At 44.2% G+C, this 9,210-nt stretch overlaps 1 long non-coding RNA gene across 1 annotated transcript; it reads left to right on the top strand.

Moving 5' to 3' along the window:
- The first annotated feature begins 2,115 nt into the window (after nucleotides 1–2,115).
- On the top strand, nucleotides 2,116–4,934 carry LOC123718366. Its single transcript, XR_006755012.1, has 4 exons — nucleotides 2,116–2,367; nucleotides 2,664–2,784; nucleotides 3,892–3,975; nucleotides 4,053–4,934. It is a non-coding gene; the product is annotated as an uncharacterized LOC123718366 (long non-coding RNA).
- The last annotated feature ends 4,276 nt before the right edge of the window (nucleotides 4,935–9,210 follow it).

Genomic DNA, 9,210 nt, shown 5'->3' with positions numbered 1-9,210 from the left:
TTTATGTCCTGTAATTTTATATAACTTTTAACTTTGCTCAAGTATGCATAACTCACTTGTAAATCACGAATGAGCTCTTCCTACAACTAGATGCATCGCTAATTCGTAGCATGACATCGAAAAACGAGACAGTTTATGTTCCCACGTGACCTTAGCGGTAATCAAATTACGTTCGTTTAATTTGTATGAAAATTCGTTCCATGAACGCTCGGCTGAACCAACATTGCACCGTTGCGCCTTCTAACTATGACAGAATACGCGATTCTAAAAAAGTTACTTTTTGTCCAACTTCTTTATAACGAACGTGTCCAGATAATAGTTTAGAACATATAAAATTCAATATTTAAAATAAAACTTATCTAATATAGGGAAATAAAATTTATTTTTTATATTTCGGATATTTTGAGTTTAGAAAGTGTGATTATAAATAAATTATTAAAATATCAACGGAGATGAGAAACAAGACGGCATTGCCCTTCTACCGACTTCGTAGATGACGAGTTTATAATTTGCTATAGATCAACGACTTTGATTCGTTGACGATTTCAGATTTCACACTGAAAACTACGTTCAATAACATTCAATTAATTAATTAATTACGGATATATAATAAAAATGTAATTCCCCAATATATCATACTTTAATATAAACCAGCTCACGCCCGCGTTGATTTTGTGTATTTTAACAGTCTCTTGGGATATTGTAATCTGTATTTTAGGTAAAAAGTGCAAAAATACTCACCGCCTGGTTCTTCAGTTTACAATAAATAAGAATGCTTTATCACTAGTAGATATTTATTATAATATAACTTTTCCTCATTATGTTTTTCAATTGTATTATTATTCTCCACTTCTCGTTGTTTAAATAAACATAGGTATTTATCAAATTGATAATATGTCACGAATAAGCCATTGGAAACAATTATAATAACAGTATTTATTTAGTTAGGATATCGCCATAAAGATATAAACATATGTATATTCCTATATATCATTGTCTCTCAATTCAGCGAACTTGTCAGGCTTAAGCTGTTAAGAAAATATAATTGTTTATATTATATGAAATAGTTAACGTATAAACTAAATTTGTACAATTTGAAGGAATTCATTTTTATTATTAAATATAATAATAATTTCGAGTATAAGTTGATATGTAGTATCTTTTGCAAAAGGTTTGAACAACACTAACCCTATCAAATTTATAAGTTTAAAAATTTGTAAAACTATAACTATAAAACTGAAATTTTGGAAACATCAGAGTAATGAAAGCTTTTATCAAAATTTGCCGGAAAAGTTTAAAAATAATAATTGTCAACTATCATAGCGCCAGAAAACTTTATGTTTAAAATATACCAAAATAATGTTTTTTTAATAAATAAAGTTATCGTTCTTTCATTCGGTCTTGCGATGCTGAAACGTTTCAACTTATAGGAGGTCACGTACGCAAAAATGCTATTGACTTTAGGTACCTAAACTCATCTCTCTATTCAACTTTTCTTGCGAATTGAATTCCTGTGTGATGCCATCAAAAACATTACTTGTAAAAAAACAAAATTGCAACGTTGTTCCTCTACCGTAAAAAGTTGTGAGATACCTGTAATCCATACTTACGCTCTCTTTAATCGGCAGCTCATGTCCAAGCGTCGTGGTCAGCAACGAAGCATCTAGAGCAGACTATCTGTTTCTACCGGTTTCTGTCCAGCGCCTCTATTACGACAGTGTACAGTTTTCAGGACGATGAGTTGATGAGACTTTCACTTGACGGTACACCTGGTTGGTGAACGGCCACGTGATGTTTTGCCTTCTGTGTTACCTACCACGATCTGATTCTCCAAGTTCTCATCGCCTCTGCGCATTGTATGACCGAAATAAGATACGATTGGTAGATAGTGACCATATCAGTATTAGAAATCTTTTGTGTTTTAAATAAATACATTGACTTGGCCATCGTAGCAAACACAATATTCAATTACATTGTTTTGTGCGATTCAGGATTCTAACTTTATCCACAACGAAGTTAAAGGGGTCGAAAATGGCCTGAACTCAAGAAAAATATAGTATGGCCCAGTTTCTTTTTTGCTCGACATGGCGAGCGCATCGCCTTGCCACCAAATTAACTGATATTATGAAACTTCTTTCACTCCTTGAAGGTCGTGTCTAGTACATTAAATATAATAATGACATAATGTCATTCAAATTATAATATTAAAATAAAGGTCATTTGTATTCACAGAGTAGAGCAAGATGTGACAGTGACTGTCTAATGATGATTTTTGTTTTTGCACAGTTACTCTAACAATTAAAATATTATTTGAAATTGCTTTTTCCAGGTATCCATGTCGATAATAATAATGATGAACGCCATCACGTGAGTTTTCCCTTTTATTTTTAACTTAATTTCATAAAAAATAAATTCTAGAAGAAGAAGAATTTGGGTTCCAAAAAGTTAACTTTATGTAAATTGCGTCATATCGCCTGCCAAATGTTGATTAATTCAATTTATTTTACTTATGCTATAAACAACACACTTGTTTCTACTAAATCTTAATATTAGCAACAAGGTAGGATTGGTAAAAGCAAAAGTAAATAATAATAGCAAATGATTAACACGTCTTGGCGTCTCTATGGAGCTGCTTTTCGAGTTCTAAAATATATTATTTTTAGGTTATTTCTCAGCATATTCCTTTTCACATCTGTCTATGGTCTGGACGGCTCTGGTAGTTGGCTGAATAGTTTTTCAAACATGGGTCCTGGGTGAAAAATCTTGATTTGAGACCTAATATAGGTAATTTTCATCTAATAACTTTAACTACTAGTTACAGTGCATTTAATTGGGTTTGATTATGATGATATCTTCCAGATTGGTTGGTATAAAATTATCAATGTTCACTGAACCGAAAGTCTGACCCATACCTTAATATAGGAAAAAAACGTTATTATTTTCATTTATTACAAATTGTAATAGCCTTTACGCCTAGAAAACATATGTCAGTCAGCGAACATGAACATATTTTAAATACATTGTCTATTCACTGAGACATCATGTACGATTACGATACTCCAACTTAAAACTTGTTGTAATATTTAAATTTCGCGCCTTTTGCTTCATTGACTTGATTTGTCTTTTATTTCAAGCCTGTTACTCGTTTGTCTTTGCCCTTCTCTTTACTCTGTGAACTTTACTAGCCAATGTGTTGTTCTTTTTAAGCCAAATAAAGTTCAAGATATTTTCCACATATAAAACAACTTGTTTCCATTAAATCTTAACGAGACCAATAAATAATTCAAACCGAACCTAATGAAGGATATTTAACGCGTAGAGATGTTGGGTCTCTCTGCATCTTCTACCGCATTTACCATTCAGAAGAGTTATTCGGTCTAATACCCGCAGCTGAGTTTCATTATCGGACGTCAAGGCAAAATACAAAGTACCATCCGTATCACCTCGACAATTGAGCGTTTTCTAAGGCAGTTTTTGCCACGCACCACCACTATGTGGAACCAGCTGCCCACTGAAGTATTTCCGAACCAATTCGACTTAGGGTCCTTCAAGAAAACAGCGTACCAATTCTTAAAAGGCCGGCAACGCACTTGCGAGCCTTCTGGCGATGTGAGTGTCCATGGGCGGCGGTATCGCTTAACATCAGGTGAGCCTCTTGGCCGTTTGCCTCCTATTACATTTAAAAAAAAACATGAGAACGAACGTCCACTACATGTCCCAATGGAGCTCGTTATTGCGAATGTACCAGGGGGCATTGACAATTCCCTTGAGTAGTTTGTTCTGAAATCATTGGATTATTCGTGACTGCTACTGGTGCACTCAGTTGGCAACCATAGATGCATCAGGACTTTTTTATAGATTTTGATTTACGGTTACCTTTTCAATTCGCAGCCGTTCATGTTTCACGGCCACGGGCGAAGTTGGTGAATGCGGATCATATTACAACTGTTATGATGCGCCCCAGGATGATATAGGGTACTTATATAGTTTCTAAGTTAATTTTTAATATTATATTAGTGTATATGTCTTACATAAGTTATTGTTATTTCCAGAAGCACATCCGGATGTTTACACTACCTTCATGTCTGCTGTATAAATGTGCCTACCGATGATGAGGATTTAGAAATTTAAAACTTAATTTAATGAAATGTTTTAGGTAGCATAATGCTCACTAAACAATAGTTCATTTAATCTATAATTACATTTACAGCCAGTTTTAAAGGGCGATAAACTCTCCCTCTTTAAATCGCCATTTTAGTTTACAAGAGACGCGTTAATCTATAATAATTCTCATGAGACAGCGAAATATAGTGAAGTGTATTAAAGTGAACGGGATACAAAATGGTGTCTTTGTTCTGTGTTATGAAACATCTTGTTTATGTTCTAATATGTACAAAATTGACAAAAACTGCAGAAGACGAACTAAACATCAAAAGAAACTTTAACTCTGACAGGAATTACCGTCTTAAACGGGAATTAATTACAATATTCATATAAGACGTTGTCGTGGTTTTCAGCACCAGGTATCTATGCGAATTACAATATATTTCAATGAATGTTATTGAAATGTCATTACCTATAAAGAAAACAAAACTTGGAAGCTATACTGCCGTTGGAGCTTAAAATAAATATTATCAGTAGAATCCTTTTACCTAATATAGATTGTTTTTATTTCCGTATACTACACACAATTGACGTGGACAAACAACAATTTTATACCTTATATCTTCACGTCATTTTCCCGGTAGGCCGACGATCTTGCAAAAGTCCTGACAACTCTCTTGCTTCATCCACTTTCATGACATCCACCATGTATGCTCGAATATGGCTACTTTTAATTTGTACCTTCTCTTGTATTGTTTCGTTGTATATCCTACTTAAGTGCTCTCATTCATCCGTCAGGCCTTGTACAGGGTGACCTTGTGTCTGAGAGACATTTGACTCCTTATATTTAGGAGGAAATGAAGGCGAGAGAGGACAAAATGGGCCTTCTTGCGAAGGGCGGCTATGTGCTTTCGGAAAGACATGCCGCTATCGAGCGTGACTCCTAGATATTTAACGGACTTTTGCCATGGAATGGCTTGCCCGTATAGGGTTACCTCTGTCTTGAGGTGAAATTTATCCCTAGCGATAGCACCGGGGTTGCCCCTGGCAAAGAGAACTGCTACGCTTTTCTCGGGATTTATTTGGAAGCCCCATTTCCGAAACCATTCGCCTAACGACGTGGTAGTGGTCTGGAGTCTGTCCAAAATGACACCTCTATCTTTGTGGGTGGTATAGAGAGCGGTGTCATCGGCATAGAGGGCTAGCCCTACATTGGGAGCCCTAGGGATGTCGCCGGTATACAGCGTGAACAGAAGGGGCGAGAGGACCGAGCCCTGAGGGACTCCGGCCATGGTGGGGCGAGGAGACGATAACGTTCCTTCTACGCGATAGCGCATTGAGCGGTCGGACAAGAAGTCGTGTACGATACGCACGAGTCTTAGTGGCACATTAAGGTGGTAGAGCTTGTAAACCAAGCCGTTGTGCCAGACCTTGTTGAAAGCTTTCGCTATGTCGAAGAAGAGCGCACCCGTGGCTCTCGGTTTCAGGGAGCTTTTCATCCCGGAGAGGATGTGCTCCGTGATTCGATGGACTTGATGAACGCACGAGTGGGCCGGCCTGAAGCCAAACTGCTCATCGGGAATGAGCCCCTTATCTAGGGCAAAGTCTAGGAGGCGCTTTTTAAGTACCTTCTCGTAAAGCTTGCTAAGCGTATTGAGAAGGCTGATAGGGCGGTAACTGGTGGGGTTGTTACGGGGTTTGCCTGGTTTGTGAATACCAATGACAATGGCCTCTTTCCACTGCGCCGGGAAGGTGCAGTTTTCAAGGAGGCAATTGAAAATGGACACTAGTAGGCATATCAGATGGGGCGGGAGGCACCGGAGGACCTTGTTCGAGATGGCGTCGAGACCTGGAGATTTACGAGGCAGTGAACTCTTTATTAGAGTTTTGACCTCGGCGATCGACGTAGGAGGGAGCGGCTCGGGAGGGAGGGGCAGTGCTACGATGCGTTCGACCTCGCGGTTCCCGTGTTCGACGTGCGCCGGGTCGCTATGATCGAGATACGGGGTGCACTGCTCCACTAGGTTGACGGCTAAGCACTCGGCTTTTTCGTCGTCGTCGAATGCGTCAGGCAGATTTGGACGCTTGAGAGGGGGCATGGACGCCACCGTGTCGGTTTTAAGGGAACGCGCGAGAGACCAATAGGCCGTGTGCGAAGGTGACAATTCGCTGGTAAGACGGTCCCAGCGTTCGTTTCTAATTTCCCGCATGCGCTCTTTGACTCGGCGCTGCGAGGCGCGGAGTGCTCTGCGGTTTTCGTCGGTCGGTGCTCTGGCGAAGGCGTGAGTCGCCGCGTTCTTCTCGGTCAATAGACGCCTCGCGTCCGGGGGAAGCTCCCAGCGTTGAGCGAACTCATCTGGGACCTTCCGGGACGACTCGGCGACCTTGGTCTGAATGTGATTAGTGACCGAGGAGATCGCGTCTAACGCGTGAGCGGACGAGACTAAATTGTCGGGGACATTTGGGAGGGCAGAGGTGTCGGCGGGCTTGAGGGCCTCGTCTAACTTCTGCCAGTCGACAATGGACTTGAACCTCTTCTCTCGAGTGTTAGGAGGGCCGAATTCAAAGTGAACCGGGAAGTGGTCCGAGTCTAACTCGTGTAACGTCTCTACGCTTCGCGGCTGTAGTGCCACGTTACGTAAAACCGCTACGTCTATGACGTCCGTTGAGAGAAGGCCGTTGCCTGTTATGCCACGGGGAGTCGGTTGTATGGGGGCAATGACGTTGAAATTGAGCACGTCTATAAGCCTATTGAGGGCTAACCCATTAGGGTTTTGTTTTGAACTATTCCAGTCCCCGTGTTTGCTATTGAGATCCCCGACTAATAAGACCGAGGGGCCCATCGCAAACAGGGTTTTGAGATCGCTCTCTAGTATGTCCTTGGCGGGAGGGAGGTACACCGACGCGATAATAATCGGCTGATGGCCGGTCATGGCTACGCGCAACACAGAGCACTCTATGTTGGTAAGGGAGGGCGGGTCTAACGGCGAGCAGTGAAGCGCTCGTCTATAATAAATGAGCGTACCGCCTTTCGCCGTAGGTCGGTCGTTTCGCACTACGTTGTAATTTGCGAATCTTGGAGCGCGAACGCTGGGCTTGAGGAAAGATTCCTGTACTAGGAAAATATCTATTTGGTGGCGAACGAGGAAATCTCGAACCAAATCTGCCTGCGGCTTGAAACCGTTTGCATTGAAAGTCACCACGGACAGTGATCGAGCCTTGATCCTAGACGTGGTCGTAGCTATTGCGGTGTGGTGGAGTCTGCAAATTGTCGCACGGACTTAAGGAGCTGGACGTGCTCGATTACAAGTTGCTTCTTGTCTTCCGCGTTGTTGGCGGATTTGAAAGCCTCGGAGAAGGCGACAAGAGCGTCTATGTCTAGCGCGTCTACGATACTAAACGCGAGATTTAAGGCGTCGCGGACCTTTTCTGATTCCGCGGCGGCCTCCGCCGTGTGGCTGAGGGCTTTAGCCGGAGGGCTCACCTTGCGTGTGGGCCTCTCCGTTATGACGGGGGTCGGCGCCGGCGCCTGGGAGGGCTTTGCGGCTGCCGATTTTGTTGGCAGAGGCAGGAAGGCCTCTGACGTGAGCTGGGGAGGGCCCTCCGTAACGGGGGGCTTGGTCCAGGCACTATTCCTAGGAGGTGGGGCCGGCGCGTACGTGGGCTTTGCTCCCGCGCCGCGACGGACCGCATCGCGCCCCGCCGTGCGCCCAGACGCCGGCTTATGCGCCTTGGGGGCACGAGGGCACCCGCGATAATTCGCTGGGTGGCCCTGTTGCCCGCAAAGCACGCACGCCGGCGGCTCAGCGCACGGAAGCGTTCTTTTGCAGTCCGCCGTGCCGTGGTCGCCTAGGCACTTTACGCACCGTGCCCTAGCGAAACAGTTACGGGCCGCATGCCCGTAGAGTTGACAGCGGTGACACTGTCGTGTGAAGGAGTGTTTGAGGGGGGTTTCAACCCTCAGCCCCGAGAGCTTGCAACACTCTCTCAGGCTAAATATCTTTTTCCCACTCGGGGTGGGATCGAGGACAACGAGTACCATGTCGTACTCTTCTTTCGTTGTTCTCTTGAGCATGCGGAATACATCCCTTACGGGGTATCCCTGCTCAGTGAGGTCCGATTGGACTATCCCGGAGTCTATCTCCTTTGGGATGCCCTTAATGACTACCCTTAGGACGCGCTCCTCGGGTAGGGGGAAGGTGTGGCCACCGATACCTTCAGAGCGAAGGTATGAAGTTAGAAAGCGGTGGTGATCAGATGAAAAGACCTGAACGCAAAGGTTATCCCTTAGCGTTCGGGCCTTGTAATTTATCGACTTTGTGTCGAGAATTTTTGATAGGGCCGGCCAGGCGCCCTTGTCCCTAACGTATACGGGCGGGGGGGTTTTAATGCGGTCCGCGGGGGCGGGGGGCGCGGGTTTTCCCGATAAGATGGAACTAAGATCCCTCTTCGGAGGGTTGGCGGCTTGAGTGGGCCTTTTGGCGCGGGACCGCCGTTGGCCGAACGCTTCTTCTTCCGGCCGACGGTTTGAAAGCCGTCGCTCTCGGAAGATGAATTTTGTGCGGCTTCGTCGGCCGCTAACGCCGGAGTGGATTGGGTCGACATGACCGATGACGGGCGTGAATTTAAACCCGTCTCCTCATCGCTGGCGCTTCCCACTTCAGGGAGTGGTGAGCGCGAGCGCGAGCGAGGGCGGGTAACGAGTTTCAATGCCTTCGCGGAGGCATTTTTCTTCGCCTTACGCGGCGACGGCGATGGGGAACGCGGCGAATCCGCGGTTTCGGACTCTTGGAAAGCCCGTAGAGCGTCTGGATAACGCTGTTGAAAAAAGAGCAGCATTTTGCTCATGTCAGGGGGTGGATCCCCGGACGCCATTCTGTTGGCGGGAAGCCAACAGTTTGACGGCGGGTGTGTACCTAGTTGCCTAAGTGTGGTGAGTACCTAAGCTAATGGTTTGCCCTAATATGTGGTGTGTCTCCGCTGGTGATAGTGGAGGTGAGGTTTGTCACCGACCTAACCAGCCCGTAGGAGATTGGGTATAAGAGCCCCTACGGATGTGACAGGACCCGTCCAACAGTGGACCTGTGTTTAGCCGGTTGCTAGAGA

Source organism: Pieris brassicae, chromosome W, assembly GCF_905147105.1.
Source record: "Pieris brassicae chromosome W, ilPieBrab1.1, whole genome shotgun sequence".
Lineage (NCBI taxonomy): Eukaryota > Metazoa > Arthropoda > Insecta > Lepidoptera > Pieridae > Pieris > Pieris brassicae.
This window is presented reverse-complemented; position numbering and strand designations above follow the sequence as displayed.